The sequence below is a fragment of the Harpegnathos saltator genome, unplaced genomic scaffold, assembly GCF_003227715.2.
Source record: "Harpegnathos saltator strain DR-91 unplaced genomic scaffold, Hsal_v8.6 scaffold487, whole genome shotgun sequence".
Lineage (NCBI taxonomy): Eukaryota > Metazoa > Arthropoda > Insecta > Hymenoptera > Formicidae > Harpegnathos > Harpegnathos saltator.
Genome location: NW_020230301.1, coordinates 4086 through 19621, shown reverse-complemented (window position 1 = coordinate 19621; position 15536 = coordinate 4086). Strand labels below are relative to the sequence as shown.

The 15536-nt window shown below is 34.0% G+C and overlaps 1 pseudogene; it reads right to left on the bottom strand.

Moving 5' to 3' along the window:
* Positions 1–356: 356 nt before the first annotated feature.
* LOC109504634 (uncharacterized) lies at positions 357–4816 on the bottom strand (annotated as a pseudogene).
* Positions 4817–15536: the final 10720 nt, after the last annotated feature.

The window sequence follows — 15536 nt, the reverse complement described above, 5'->3', positions numbered from 1 at the left end:
CTGCTAGCATTTTGCTTACTGGGTATATTCTACATATATTCACAAGTATACGTATACTATAGATTTCCAGTACTGGCAATGAATATCGGAACACAGTCTTATTGTTATTATGATTTCAAACATTGCTTTATGAATATCTTATATATTTATGTTATGTTGAACATAATAATATTCCTAAAATATTGTTTTTAGTTTTCCGCATCGGCATGCAAAAAAAATGGTTAAATTTAGTGCGTACATATAAAAATACAAAAGATATAAAATCTAGAACAGAAAGAGGCCCTGTAAAATTCACATTTTACGATAGATTGGATGAGTTATTGGGTGATTCACCATCAAACACAAGCCCACATTCATTAGATGTCGATGAACTGGAAAACACCGAAATCGAATTCTGAACATCAACGCCGAATTTTGACAGCAATTTGGAAAAATCTTCATGTTCCACTGATTCTTTTTATACGCAAAAAAGAAAGAATCCATCAATGGAACTAGTAAAAGTGAAGAAAAAATTTTTTGAAGAAAAAATGGAGAAAGCAAAAGAAAATGTAATTATCAAAAAACATTATCTTGAAGAAAGCTTGAAATACAGAAAAGAAAAGTTAGATCTATATAAAAAGAAATTGGAAATAGAAAAGGAAAAAGTAAAGGTATTAGAAGACTTACAAAAAACTTTAAAAGAAAAAAATACGTAGAATATTAATGATTATAAAAAATCATTCGAAGAGTTCCTTTCAGTTAAGTTTTTACACAAGTTTTAATTTTAGTTTGTACTAGCATTAGTGATCTCAAAATATTTTAATCCAGTAGAACACACATGGCTCCTGCCCGCTGGACTCGGAAACGCTTATCGCACGGCAAATTGCGACGCAATAGCCAATCATTCTTTTGCTCTTATGGAAAAGCGGGTTATTGATTGGTTACCGCGTCGCACTTTGCCACGCGGCAAGCGTTTCCGCGTCCAGTGGGTAGGAGCCATCAGAGTGCTATTGTATTTGACATTTAAAGGTTTATCTTATTTTTGTTACCTATATCAGTAATTTTGAAGTATTAAAAATGTTTATTTTTGTTTATTATTTTTTCTTTGTTCTATATAAAATGTAATATTTTTATTTTATTTTTTTATAAATGTAAGAGTAAAGACTAAAAGAAAAGAGAGATGTGTTTCTTGTTTATTTAAAGTAAAACAAATTAGTTTTATTTCAAAATGAAATGCTTTATTACCTGTTTATTTTTCTTAAATGTACGTATTTAAATAAACATATTTGCAAAAATTTCGTTTCTTCTGCGAACATTTTCGCCTATACCACTAACTCTTATATCCATCATGTTATTATACTCATTATTATTATTATCCTCATCATTATTATTGACATCAAATTCGTCATAGTTGTCCAAACAAATATTATGAAGCACAGCACTAGCTACAACACATTTCACTACAAACTTTAAGTCATCGTTTTCGAAAAATGTTAATCTTCGGAATCTTCCTTTTAATAACCCAAAAGCATTTTCTATTACAATTCTAGTTGCAGAATGGCGGTAATTAAATATTCTTTGATTTTGGGTTAAGATGCCATTATCTTTAAATGGACAGATCAGCCAGTTTAAACAGGGATAGGCTGAGTCTCCCAATAAGAAATTTTTGCCGAAAAATCCACTTATACCCTTCCTGTACAAAACTGATTTTTTTAAAAGGCGGCTGTCATGAATGGATCCTGGTTCACCACAAAAAAAAACTATAAAATTTTTTCTGGTGATCGCAAACTCCTTGTATAAGCAGACTATAATCTCCTTTTCTATTATAATATACGTAATGGTGTTTGGAACTTGGTCTTTTAATTTTTATGTGGCTCCCATCTACAGCTCCTATTCCGTCAATCCCGTGTAATTTAAAAAATTCAGACTTTATTTCGTGCAGTCGTTTATCACTAGACCATGTAATATACTTTTACTTTTTCTTACTAGAAATTCTATTATCTTTATGATAATATGATGACAGGAACTTTTAGTAACATTGAATCTATCGGAACATTGTCGAAATGTCTCTGTATTACAAAGATACCATAAGGTTATCAAAAATGCTTTTCGTGCACATATCTCTCTCTCAAAGTTATGTTAAGGTAAAACATGTTCAGTTTCAAGCATATCTGAAATGTTTGACATTATAGTATGCAAGTTAAACATTGTAGTTCAATTTATCAGTAGATATATCACACATACTTATTATTAGATCAACAGTTGAACGATTTAGTCGAAAGTGCTCTTTAAATTGTTGATCATCGTATTCTTGCACTGTATCCATAAAAGTAATTATTCGGTGTAATTTCCTTCTAGGAAGGTTTAATGAGCCGAAGGAGCAATTCGAGGATGATTCAGAACTGGAAAAAATGTTAGATTCATTCGAATCTGAACTGGTCCAATCTGATTCTGAATCGTCTTCTGAAATCTAATAGTTATGATATTTAACGTATAATATTTCAGTAATCAATAATTATATACAATAGCATGTAGCATGTATTAACTTACCTTCGTAATAACACTTGAAACAGTAAAAGTGGTTATTTTTAATCGTCTTTAGTCAACTCACTTATGACTTTTTTGTGGGGTATTAAACGTGCCGTTAGCCGAACTTATCTGGTACTCACTTATAACAACAATTTGAGGTTATTAACTCACATTGCGCGTTCCTTTTATTCACTGAACAATGACGTCATTATCTGAGTATAAGATACTCACATAACTGAGTGTCTCAGTTTCACTTGAATGTAAATGGAAAGCAGCTATTAATTATTCATTCTTTATTAATGGGAAAAGATTTTCCTTTGGTTTAAATGTTCAAGAAAAGTTATTTGTTTTCTGAGAATCTTTCAATTTTTATGTTCGTGAAAAGTTTATAAAATTCGTAAAGGAAGAAAATTATTGTACTACCTACCTGTTCAAGAGTTACGCATAAGAAATATTTTAACAAATCTGAATCTGAATCAGTCAATAAATTAAATTTTTCACTCAAAGAAGCATCCCAGTAAGCAAAATGCTAGCAGAATGCGCGCAGATTGACACCAATTTCGATAAGATCTCCACATCAAAACCATAGCCATCTGTGTCCTCATTAAGCTTGTGTTTTGTCGACCTGTGCGACAGGCCGTGCGAACAGATTGTCAGCAGAAACCGCGCAGGTCCTGCTGCCAAACTACGCGTAGAGTCTGCGCGCAGAGTTTGCTCGGTTTCTGCCGCCAATCTGCCATCAAATTATTGCAAGTCTTGTGCGGTTTTTGGTACAAATCTGCCATCAAATATCCGACAGCAGGATCTGGCGCATATTTGACCGCAGATTGGCAGCATAATTTGATATAACAGATTCTGCGTTAAATTTTTTGCCTATTTGCCATCAAACTATGATAGCAGGCTTTGTTCGAAATCTGCTCGCGCAGGTTTGGCTATCTGGGATATGTAGGGTAAGCATAAGTAAAATAAGTATAAATAATAAATTAAATATTATTCTCTGAATATAATAATAAATAAATGTTTTTTTTTTTAGCTGAATCATCGAAGTAAATATTCTATTATAAATTGACTTTTCGGATTCCAATATTAATTTGATTTCTCAGAGTACGCTTTCAATTGACTCTTCGGAATACGCTATTAAATTGACTTTTCGGAGTACACTTTTAAATTGATTCTTCTGACTACACATTTGTTAGTTGACTCTGTGGAGTACATATTTTGTAATTAACTCTTCGGAGAGAAGAGAAGAGAAACATTTTATATTTTATTTAAAAAATCTTAATTTTTGCAGAAAACTGATTGATGAAGAAAAAAATTAATTCACGACTTCAACGAAGATCTTTAAAAAATTACTGCAAGAAATGAAGTTGTTGTTATTATATACCATATTGTACAATATTAAAACATACGCGCAATAATTATCTATAATTTGCATATATGGGCGTTTATGTAATTATAAGTAATATAAAAGTCATGACAAATTAATGTGGCCGCACGTTATCTCTGTCGCATCATTGCTAGAAATCATCCGAACTCTCGAAATTATTTTCTTCCCGAATTATGAATATAAAACAATGTAGAAAGGAAAACAAGGGGGTGAAAGGGAAGACGGCGATGTCTGCCTTACGATAACATCACTGCTGGCTCGCTTCGTCGCGATTGTCTATTCGCTGGTGATGAAACAAAGACCGATTCTTCGTTTTTATCTAACTAATCTAGCTCGCTCGTAAACATAGCACAAAACAGAACCAAATACTTATGGACATAGCACGGAGTAGTACCAGAGAGAAGAATGAGAGCGGCCACCGGCCGTATTTCGGGGGTACGGCTAGGCGCATTTTAGATACGCCATCTGACCAAAATGCGCCTAAACTACGTCCGCTAGGCGCACTTTCGCGGTGATAAAAGTAAAATGCGCCTAGGTTCGTGTCCGTACTACTTCCATGCAATGGATAGTAGGTTAGAAAAAGACAGACGACAGACAATCGTTCCGTCTTTGTCTCACTACTGAGCGGCGCGCGGTAGTAAACACGAGGCGAGGTAGCGACGATCTTATCTTTCATCTTTCACATACTGCGTTTCGCGTAATTAAAAAAGGAAATGATTTGGAAACTTCGGAAATTGACAATGAATAAATATAAAATTTGTGGAATTTTCTTTTTTACAATATATATATTTTTTAATATTTATACATATGTGTGCGTTAGTGTAGAAAAATGTTGATACCAAATGTATCATCTGCCTCTTCCCCTTCTTTCACTTCTGCCTCTTCCTCTCCATTCACCTCTGCCTCTTCCCCTTCTACCATCTCTACCTCTTCCTCTGTCTTCGCCACTGCTTCTGCTTCTCCCTCTTCCTCTTCCTACTGCAGCCACAACAGCTGCTTTAATAATATTTTGCAGTGTTTTAGGCTATAACAATAAGTTAATTTTAAAATATGAGACAAAGCGTTAAATAACAACTTACAATTTAATATAATATATTATAATTTAATATAATATATAGATCAGCATAGACATATACAGATTTTCATACTTACAGTTAATATAATTGGCTCGGTCGCCGTCGTGGCCGTCATAGCCGTTGTGGCCGACGTAGCCGTCGTGGCCGTCGTGGCCGTCGTGGCGATTGCAGCCCCCGCAGACGCCGCCGTCGTGGACGTCGTCATCATCGCGTTCAGCTCGTTCTGGAAAAATTCATAAAACATATTTGTTGCATATAATATATATATATATAATTAATATTTAACGATTAAATATATACTCACAGAATCATTCGCCGACATCTCTCGTTGCAGTGCCAAACACCGACTAATTAGAAAACGTGTGCGTACGCTAGGCACATAGTTGCCGATTTTTTACGATCGCGCGTACAAACGCGCGTTCTATAAAACAGATTATACTGCAGCACGGTACAGACAACGACAATGACGTTTAAAATGCCTTTACTCGTAATTATATATAAAATATAGGTTTGAATTTATACTTAATATAATAATATGTAAAATATATGTTAACAACTATTATTTTGCAACTTTTTAGACACGATTTTGTTGTGAATTCTGCTTTACAACAATCTCGGGTTGAATCGCGGACCAATACTTTTCAGTATATATATTCATTATAATACAGGGAATAGAACGTGAAAATCTTGCCTTTGAATCCGAAAAAAATTAGCAGAAGAAGTGAATCTTTTTCAATGCGAGAGTTCGCATTAACTTGAATTCTATCTACTGCGATTGAATGCAAGGAATGTCTTAAGCTAAGTGAATTCTTTTTTAAACGAGAGTTCATATTTGTTTTAATTTTACCACTCTGAAAAGAAATTCGAATACTTTTCAATGCGTAAGAGCGAAATAAAATATACTTTACTGTTTGGCAATACCATTTTGTAGACAAATGTTTTTTAGTCTAATTAATAATTACAAAGAACAAATGATTCTTTATGATAAGAAAGTAAAAATTTATAAACATTTTATACAAAGCATTTACCACTACTATCTCGCATTCAGCGTGATGAAGTTTAATGCGAATCAATACTTTTCAATATTTCTGTTCGGATCAGAAAGCAGAAATTAGAAGTATTAAAAAATATCAATACTTGTTAATTCTTCTCAATCCAACATTTTTTGCAGAGCATTAAACGACAATACATTTACGTCAACCATATAGATTCCACGTGGATACAATATACCTGTTCTTATCGGATAAACGTTCAATAAACAGTCGAATAAAACTCATTATAAATATGAAAACACCTTATATAAACATATATAACAGTATGTCTCACCTTATTCTGGTTGTTTAATAAAACAATCCTGCATAAAATGTCGGATCGAAAAGAATTAAAAAATATTTATATTTTTTCAATATTTCTTAATTTTATTTTCTGGCCCCAGCAAAGGAATTGAAAACTTTTGGTCTGTATTAAATTTCATTGCACTGAATATGAGACGATAGTGGTGAATGTTTTCATTCAAAATGTTGACAAATTTTAATTTTCTTATATTATAAGGAATCGTTTCTAATTATTAATTAAACTAATAAACATTTGTCTATAAAATTGTGTTGTCAAACAGTGAAGTATATTTAATTTTACATTAAAAAGTACCTGAATCTCTTTTCAAAGTGGCAAAATTTTAACGAATACGAACTTTCGCATTAAAAAGAATCCACTTAAATCAAAACGTCCCTCGCATTCAATCGCAATAGATAGAATTCAAATAAATGCGAAAAATGCATTAAAAAAAATTTACTTCTGCTATTTGTTTTTGGATGCAGAGGCATACAAGATTTTCACGTTCTATTCCCCGTATCGCACTGAAAAATATTGACCTCCGATCCAATCCAAGATTATTACAAAGCAGAATTCATAACAAAATTTCGTAAATACGAAACAATACTTTTGAAATAAGACTTTTTATGCAGTGAAGTAATATGGGATATTATGACTTGATCAATAAAGTGATATAATTCCTTTTTTTGGACCATTGAGTCACGCTACACGACGAGTATCCGCTGTATCGAAAAGGTTAAAATATTATAGCACGTTCATTATGAATTATTATTCGATACAAGCTATAATGATTTCCGAAGCACATCAGCGTTAATAAACCGAGTGCTGTTTGCAAATATTTTTCAAGACAGTTGCGTCAATAGATGCGTTCAATAGAAGAAGTTGTTTTACAACTATTGTAAAATTCGTGAATCTATTATAATTAGTAGATGCTCTTTGATTCAGCCAAGATTAAGGGATCGTCTACAATAGAGGTCGTAAAATCATTAAGCTGTAATTCAAAAGACTATTGGCCTATACACAGTTCATTATTTTCCATGCGGTTCAGAAAAAAACGATTGTAATTTTTCAAATCACAATCAATTCTCAATTTGTCAATTTCTTAGGATCTACGACTTTACGACTTTACGACTTCTATTGTAAACATAGCCTGAGAACTTCAATCGGATTCACGAATTTTACTACAGTTGCAAAGCAGTTTTCTCTTAACATAACCAATGGCTTTTACGCACTTGTATCTGTACGTATGATATGAAACGTTCCCCGCTCGAGTAGGCGGAGCCTTTTTTAAAGCCCGTCAATATTCGACTAATCGCTTCATGCTCGATACCGAGGTGATGTTAAATTATCTGTGCGTAAAGAATGAAAGGTCTAAACTACTGATGATTAACGATCTATTTTCTTCTGAATGATTAAAAAGACATTTTTAGAAAGATACGTTTATAGAAAGGGGAGAGAAAAAGAGAGAGAGAGAGGGAGCAAATATTTATTTATTTATTTATTCTTTGCAATTTTATTCAAAAAGAATAAGTAAAAAATATAAAGTGCATTGTTATCAATATTTCAGTTATGTTTATACAAAGTTAACAAAGTAACAAGTCATTCTTACTCTATTTGTACTTATAGTGTTAAAGAGTGATATTTACGTACACGACACATACATTAACGAAATTATGCTATTATCTGCTTATTATTACGAGGGCAGTTTGATAAGTCAGTGACTTTTTGAATTTTCCGCGCAGTAACTTTAAATGCAGCACTGCTCCCGTCAACTGCCATCTATTAATAGACTACTGTACAAGTTTGGGCAAGCTGCGCCATTTAGTTAGTGTTTGACAGCCATTGAAAGCAGATAACCTCGTGAATTTTAACGAAAATGGAAAAAAGTGAATTTCGTGTGCTGATTAAGCATTATTTTTTGCGTAAAAAAACCATCACCGAAACCAAGGCAAAGCTTGATAAATACTATGGGGACTCTGCACCATCAATTTCAATGGTTAAGAAGTGGTTTACTGAGTTCCGTTGTGGTCGTACCAGCACAAATGACGCCGAACGTTCAGGCCGCCCAAAAGAGGTCGTCACGCCAGAAATCGTCGATAAAATCCATGGAATGATATTGGATAATCGGAGAATGAAAGTGCGTGAAGTGGCTGAGGCTGTAGGCATCTCAACTGAGCGGGTACATCACATTTTACATGAATATTTGGACATGAAAAAGCTATCCGCGCGATGGGTGCCGCGATTGCTCACACTCGACCATAAGCGCAACCGTGTGACCATTTCAAAGGAGTGTTTGGCGATGTTCAGCCGCAATCCGAACGAGTTTTTGCGCCGTTTCGTTACCGTAGACGAAACATGGATCCATCACACCACACCAGAGACCAAGGAACAATCAAGACAGTGGGTTTCTTCGGGTGAACGTGCACCAAAGAAGGCCAAGGTGGGTCTGTCGGCCAACAAGGTCATGGCCACAGTTTTTTGGGATGCACGCGGTATCATTCACATCGATTACCTTGAAAAGGGTAAAACGACCACCGGCGAATATTATTCAGAGCTTTTGGACAGATTCGATATTGATTTGAAGCAAAAACGACCGCATTTGACGAAGAAAAAAGTAGTGTTCCATCAGGACAATGCACGGGTGCACACGTGTGTAGTCACCATGGCAAAAATCCATAAATTGGGCTACAAACTGCTACCCCATGCAGCATATTCACCAGATTTAGCCCCCTGCGACTATTTCCTGTTTCCAAACCTGAAGAAATGGCTGAGCGGTAAGAGATTTGGGTCGAATGAAGAGGTCATCACTGAAACAAACGCCTATTTTGAGGGCCTTGAGAAAACCTATTATTTGGAAGGAATAAAAAAATTGGAAAAACGGTGGACTACATGTATCGAACTAAAAGGAGACTACGTTGAGAAATAAAACGCTTATTTGCCGAAAAAAATATCTTTTATTAAAAAAGTCACTGACTTATCAAACTACCCTCGTATATAGCATGTCATGCACTAACTGTACAGTTTAAAACGATGTCTAATAAATTACAAGGAAATTAATATATATTTTATTCGGAAAAGCATGTACTGAACTTTGTACAGCAACAAGAAACGCTAACAACGAGAAGCGCTAACAAGTTTACATAATAAGAAAACATAATAATCAAACGAATGTTTAATTTAATTTAGTGATATGTGCTGTGACGATGATATATACTCGACGCCGTTGATACTTTATTATTCCCAACATCGATAGAAATCGATAGTCATTATATATTTTTAATATTTTCTTGCCGGAAGCGTTTCTAGCTGTATCTTTCTTATGATTGTTCATTCATCGAAAAAGCGGGAACGTGTTCAAAGCAGAAGTGGCATTTTCAGAGCTTTACATTTCATATAGTTCAATAAAGAGGATTTTTCCTTTAATATATTTTTTTACGCAATTAATAAAAGAATGTTAGGATAGTTAAAAAGAATATTAAAAAAAATAAGTTTAAGGTTGACACACGTTATTTGTTATATTATTATTTTTTTATTTATTATTTTAATAAATAATTCAAACTTGAATTACCAAAGATGCGATAAATAAATGCAACTTATGACTTTGAAAAATCTTGAGTTTACAATACATTGCTAATCGGTTTAGACACAATGAAGTTGGAAGCTCACGAAATTGGCAAAATTGAAAGTCATTACCGAGCAACTTTTGCAATAATAATATTATTAAAAATATAGTAAAGAACACTTAATAATAATAATAATAATAATAGTATTGAAAGCAGAATTTCGATCTACAGATTCACATCGCGAGCGATCATCTCGACATTATCCAGTAGCCTGAAAACGAAAGTCAATGTAAACAGTTTTTGTTGCTCGACTCAATAATAGGCGGTATCGACGATTCCTTCTGGATTCCTTCTGAAATCGTCGATAAGGAATCTGAAGGACTGATCGAGAATTGTCTTGACGGTTATATAAGTCACCTTGCGAAAGAAAGTGTGCGCTCTTCTTACGACTCTTCTTATGAGACTTCTTGCGACTTCTTGCGGGTCGCTTACAATTTCCGCGTAGAACTGGAGCTCGCGAATAACGTCAGTGTACGGCTTTGTAAAAGAACGATTAAATACAAATTTTCAATTTCTCACTCTGAGTACGCGTCGATATACCTCTTCGCTCTTTCCGATATTCCACTACAATATATAATAAAATTACTGAATAAGTCTGTCAGTAGTAATAACTTATAACTTTGACAATGTAGTTAGCTCAACTTCATTGTATCTAAATCGTTTTGCAATTCACTGTATGTATATCAGATTCACTTTTCAATATTTAGTGAAAATTCTCATTTGATGATTCAGAATCTCAATAATTCAGAATGATTCAGAATGATTCAGAAAAATCATTCTATATGAGTGGAAAGTTATTAAAAATTATTGCACATAACTGAAAAAAGTTTGAGTGACTCGGTGATGACTTATTTTATTTTTTTTATTTTTTTATTATATTTCACTCAAAGAAATTTTGTGAACGGCGTATCGAAAGGATAAAAGTTGCAGCATATAATAACTCGAAAAATAACTCGTTCATCGACGTCGAAACAATGTCGAATCGCCATCGAAACCGTCAAGTCGACGTCCATTCGACATTGTTTCGATGTCGATCGATGACTTATTTCTCGCTGAGATTAAATGCATTACGTATTCTCTATGTTTTGCGACGATTTCTCGCGTCAATTACCGTCGGCTTTCTGATCCAGCTCGAAAGCTAATGTTTGAACGTTGGGCGCCAGGTACGGCAATCCTGTATAATTCGCGAAATGGGTCGCCAACGCTAAAATTTTCCGCTAATTTCCGAAAAAAAAGAAACCTTCCCGTGATCGATTGTCCACACGGGATCGGTTGCTCTTACATATTTTGAATCGGAGAAGGAATTATCCGAAGGGAGTCGAAGGATTTTGGGCAAAAGATCTGCACGCCAATTTTGAGAGAGCTAACAAGTTTTATTTTGCGCTGGCGGTAGTAATACAAGAGTACAGGAGAAACCGTAATATGAACAATCTCTTTGGTCTCGTTATATTCCTCTAATGTAATATTCGAAATTATTTGCTAAATGGAGACGATTTTCAAGGGCTATATTTATTTACTTCCTATTGCCGCTTCAATTCGTCCGGCGGGACTACCGACTGACACAGTTGCGATGCTCACCTTGAGAGATCTTGACATCATAATAACTGTGAAATTTAATTAATAAAAAGTTTTTATCAAAAATACTTTTCTATATATAATATTTTTATATGCTAACAATATATTTATATTATTAAAATTATAATGTATATGTAAAATTATAATGTAATTATAATGTATATTATTAAAATTATAATGTATCAATAAATTTCCACATTACCTAAGAGGTACTATTGCCGATGCGTTTTTTTTTAAGTGGTATCCCCAATAGGCCTATTCCACTAAAGAAGCACTTCAATTAACTTTTAAACTTCATCCTACAATTTAATTTATATTAAATTTTTTAAAATATATTATATTGTTACGTCCTAGAGGAGGAACGCAACCCTTTCGTTCGCGAGTAAGGCGAACCTCGTTCGTACACGCGTATCAGTGAATGGGTCAAGGACCCGACGGGTCCCTTTACTTGGGCACCGACGTACGACGAGCGGTCCGTTTTTCGGTCAGGGACGCGAATCCCTTTACCGGGGATAGGACCATGAGTTGACTGTTGGAAGGGTATATGTGATTTTGAAATCAATTGGAAAAAGAATGAAATATAAACAGATTTATTAAAATGACTATAATAACAAAATGAATTACGGCGCGGTTTAATACAGTTGAAGAATGACTGTGTATGTGTATGTGTGTATGTATGAGAAGTGAAAGAAGGAGGAAATAAAAAAAAAGGTAGGAATATGAGTAAAGAGTTAGTCGGGTGAGGGGGAGCGTGAGTGGTCGGGTGAATTTAAGGGAGTGGATAGTTCGGAGAAGGAAACTGGTGAATAAGATATCGAAGGGGTTGAAGGCGGGGACGCGTGTGTAGGAGAAGAAGGCGGAGTACCAGGGGAAAAACGAGGAAGAAGGTAAGGGGATAGAAGTGTAGGATCCAGGTGATAATCAGTTCCTAACGCTATATTAACTATGGCTCGGAGGTAGTGGATCTGAGACGTAAGTTGGTCTGGATCGCTAATATCAAAAACTGCCTCGAACGTTCGGAAAACGTGGTGGAGGGTTATTCCTATGTTGTAATAATGACCCACTTAAAACGGATTTCAATAATATGGGGAATTAATAAGATGGTGGTAGAAAAGGTAGAAGCAAAAAAACAGAACTTACTGCTGACTCCTGTTATCCCGAAGGTGAGCAAAAAATAAAATTGTCGTTTGGTAGCTCCTGCTCGGTAGGTTAAGTTGTGCTCGTCCACTCCCTTCCGGTTGTTCAATTATAACACAAACACTAATGCCTTTTGCTGATTTCTTTGAATGTTTGCACAAACTCGGATATATGAATCGTAGATATATTATCTGAATGTCTGACTTGAAATCTAAATTCTGAATGCTCAAAACAGAATATCCGAGTGAGAGTATGACTGACTTTTTCAGAGTAGAATTAGAAGTAGAAGTAGAAGTAGTGTGTCGCGGAGGCGGATTACCGCGGTTTTTATAGTGATAATCGGAGGCAGAAACTATCAGGGTGGGTAGAGAGATGGCCTTTGAGGAAGGGGTGAATTGGTCTTAGTGGGAAAAAGTCTCAGCCATTAGCAAAGTTAAAAGACATCGTGGGAGGAGACAGTTAGTTTTTGGAGATATGAATATGGAAGGGCTAAAGGGTGGAGCGTGGGTGTCTCATAGTTTTAGGTGGATATATGATTGGCTGAATGAATTAGGCGCGACAAGCGTGGAGGTGGTGGATTTTTGAGATAGAGAAATGTATACAAGTGGCCGGCTGGAAAAATCAAAATGCCGTAAATCAAAGGCTGAAATCAGATTTTACGACTATCAGTGAAGTAAGCTTTGTTGGTTGACTGATAGGGCACATATGGTTTTGGATTGGGAAGATGTAAGTTTGAAGTTTTATAGCAGGAATGCTCTGTGTTGCTTTGTTTTACTGAAGGTTTGTTAGCGCGGAGTTTCAAATTTTTATGGCTAGGACGACGGACACACTTGGCGAACACTACCCAGATATAAACTTTAAACGAAGACGTAGATTTTTACAACAGGGCACTGTTTCCTGTTATGGAATTTTCCCGAATCGCCTTTCATTTGGCGCGACGGCTGTTCGCCAGATGGGTCTGTTTCCTAATTTATATTTATATATGTATATATTCCTATTATAGTTATATTAGGAGAATATAAATCTGCGAGAGGAAAGAATTTTTACTAATTAAATCTACAGGACGTAACAATATTATAAGATATTTTTAATATTAAAATATATAATATTATAATATATTTTATATTATATTTGTTACTGTATTTATAAAATCAATATTCAAAGAAAATGTTCAGTATTCAAAGAAAAATGTTTAATAAATGAAATTTTATTTTCGTTGACACATTCATAAATATAACGCAAAGATCGCAATCATAGTTGAAACAATTGCATAAATCTAAGACTAGCAAATGTTATCACGGGGAAATCTACAGGTAGACCTTAAAAAATTGTAAGTATATATTGACGTTCCTTTTCCTCACCTTTTTAATATCGAGACGTCTTATTGTTTGTACTATTGTACTACGTACTAATTAACGAAAATCATTGTTATATTTTAGTGTTATGTGTCTTATGTGTAACGGCATTCGTTTGTATCCTGTTTTACAATTATGTTGAATACCGTGTGTCAACATTTAATGCGATTCACTTATATGCATTTCCTTATAATTTTTCATCATCATTAGTATCTTTTAGGATGTCATTAGTAATAAGAAATTATATATGATTTCTCAATTGCATAGCATGATTGCATTAAAACCTTTTTTTTCCGTGATACATTTGCTAGTCTATGTGATTCATGCAATTATTTCAACTGTGAGTGCGATCTTGCATTACATTGAGAAAACATATTTCTTTTTCTCTTTACTAAAAAGTAATACTTATAGTAGATACATGATTTGCATACTTGTAACACTCTATACATGTATAGAGGTACATTTTAAATGCAACATCATGATACCATGCTGTAATATTACTTCGCACAATTACGGATATATAAGACACAAATAATAACAAAATAAAGAAAGAAAATCGTACATTTCCTAGTTTTCGTAATTATGAATACGTTCGCGAAATTTGAACATTTGTGCTTCTTTTGTACAATTTTATACGTTCTATGTTACTTATTTTCTTTATTTTATTAAAACGTATTTTATTTTATTTGATATGTTTGTCCTTTATAAGTTTTCCTTTATAAATCTTTTTATTTATTCGATAAATTTTTTAATTTTCTATTGAATATATTATTTGCTTTTATACTACCGTTATTATATCGTGTGCGGGAAAATATCTTAACAGTCATTACAAATTTTAATCCCTGCATACGATGATTGTAACACTTTTTATGAATGTCAAACCATTCAGCATGCATTTTATTAGTGGCATATATACCTTCATTTATCATCTTTTCAAGAAGTTGTGTGGATGCCCAGTGATGTTGCCACGAACGATTAAAAGCCATTAACTGTGTTTTAATGATATTTATAAAAAGATTTGTTGGTCAAACTAATTTCGTGACTATCGGCGCATCTTCGTCTGCATTAGGATATTCCCGATATTCGATATATTTTTCATTAGCTGTTACGTCTTTTATTGGTATTTTTAACATTATTTGACGACAATAGTTACAATCATTTTTTTCAATACATCGTCGTGCTACATATCCTGCAAAGAATGTAATAGCATTTTCATCATAATTACTTATTATATTCATATTTTCAATGTCTACATCATCGTATTTCTCTACAATTTCTGCATGTTTATCGAACAATTCTGTTTCTGAATCAACATCGTTATCAACAACAACAGCGTCAGTATTATTAACACTTATGCAATGTTCAATCGTTTTCATGAGATGATTCGGCTGATTAATAAGAACCTCACTTTCAGAACATTGAACGTTGCCCTTATCGCTTGCCAGAATGTAACCCATAGAAAGAATAACAGACAGTCGTACCATTCTTGCGGTTGGATTAGGATTAAATCTTCCGCGTTGTCGAAGTTTTGAAAACAAATGTT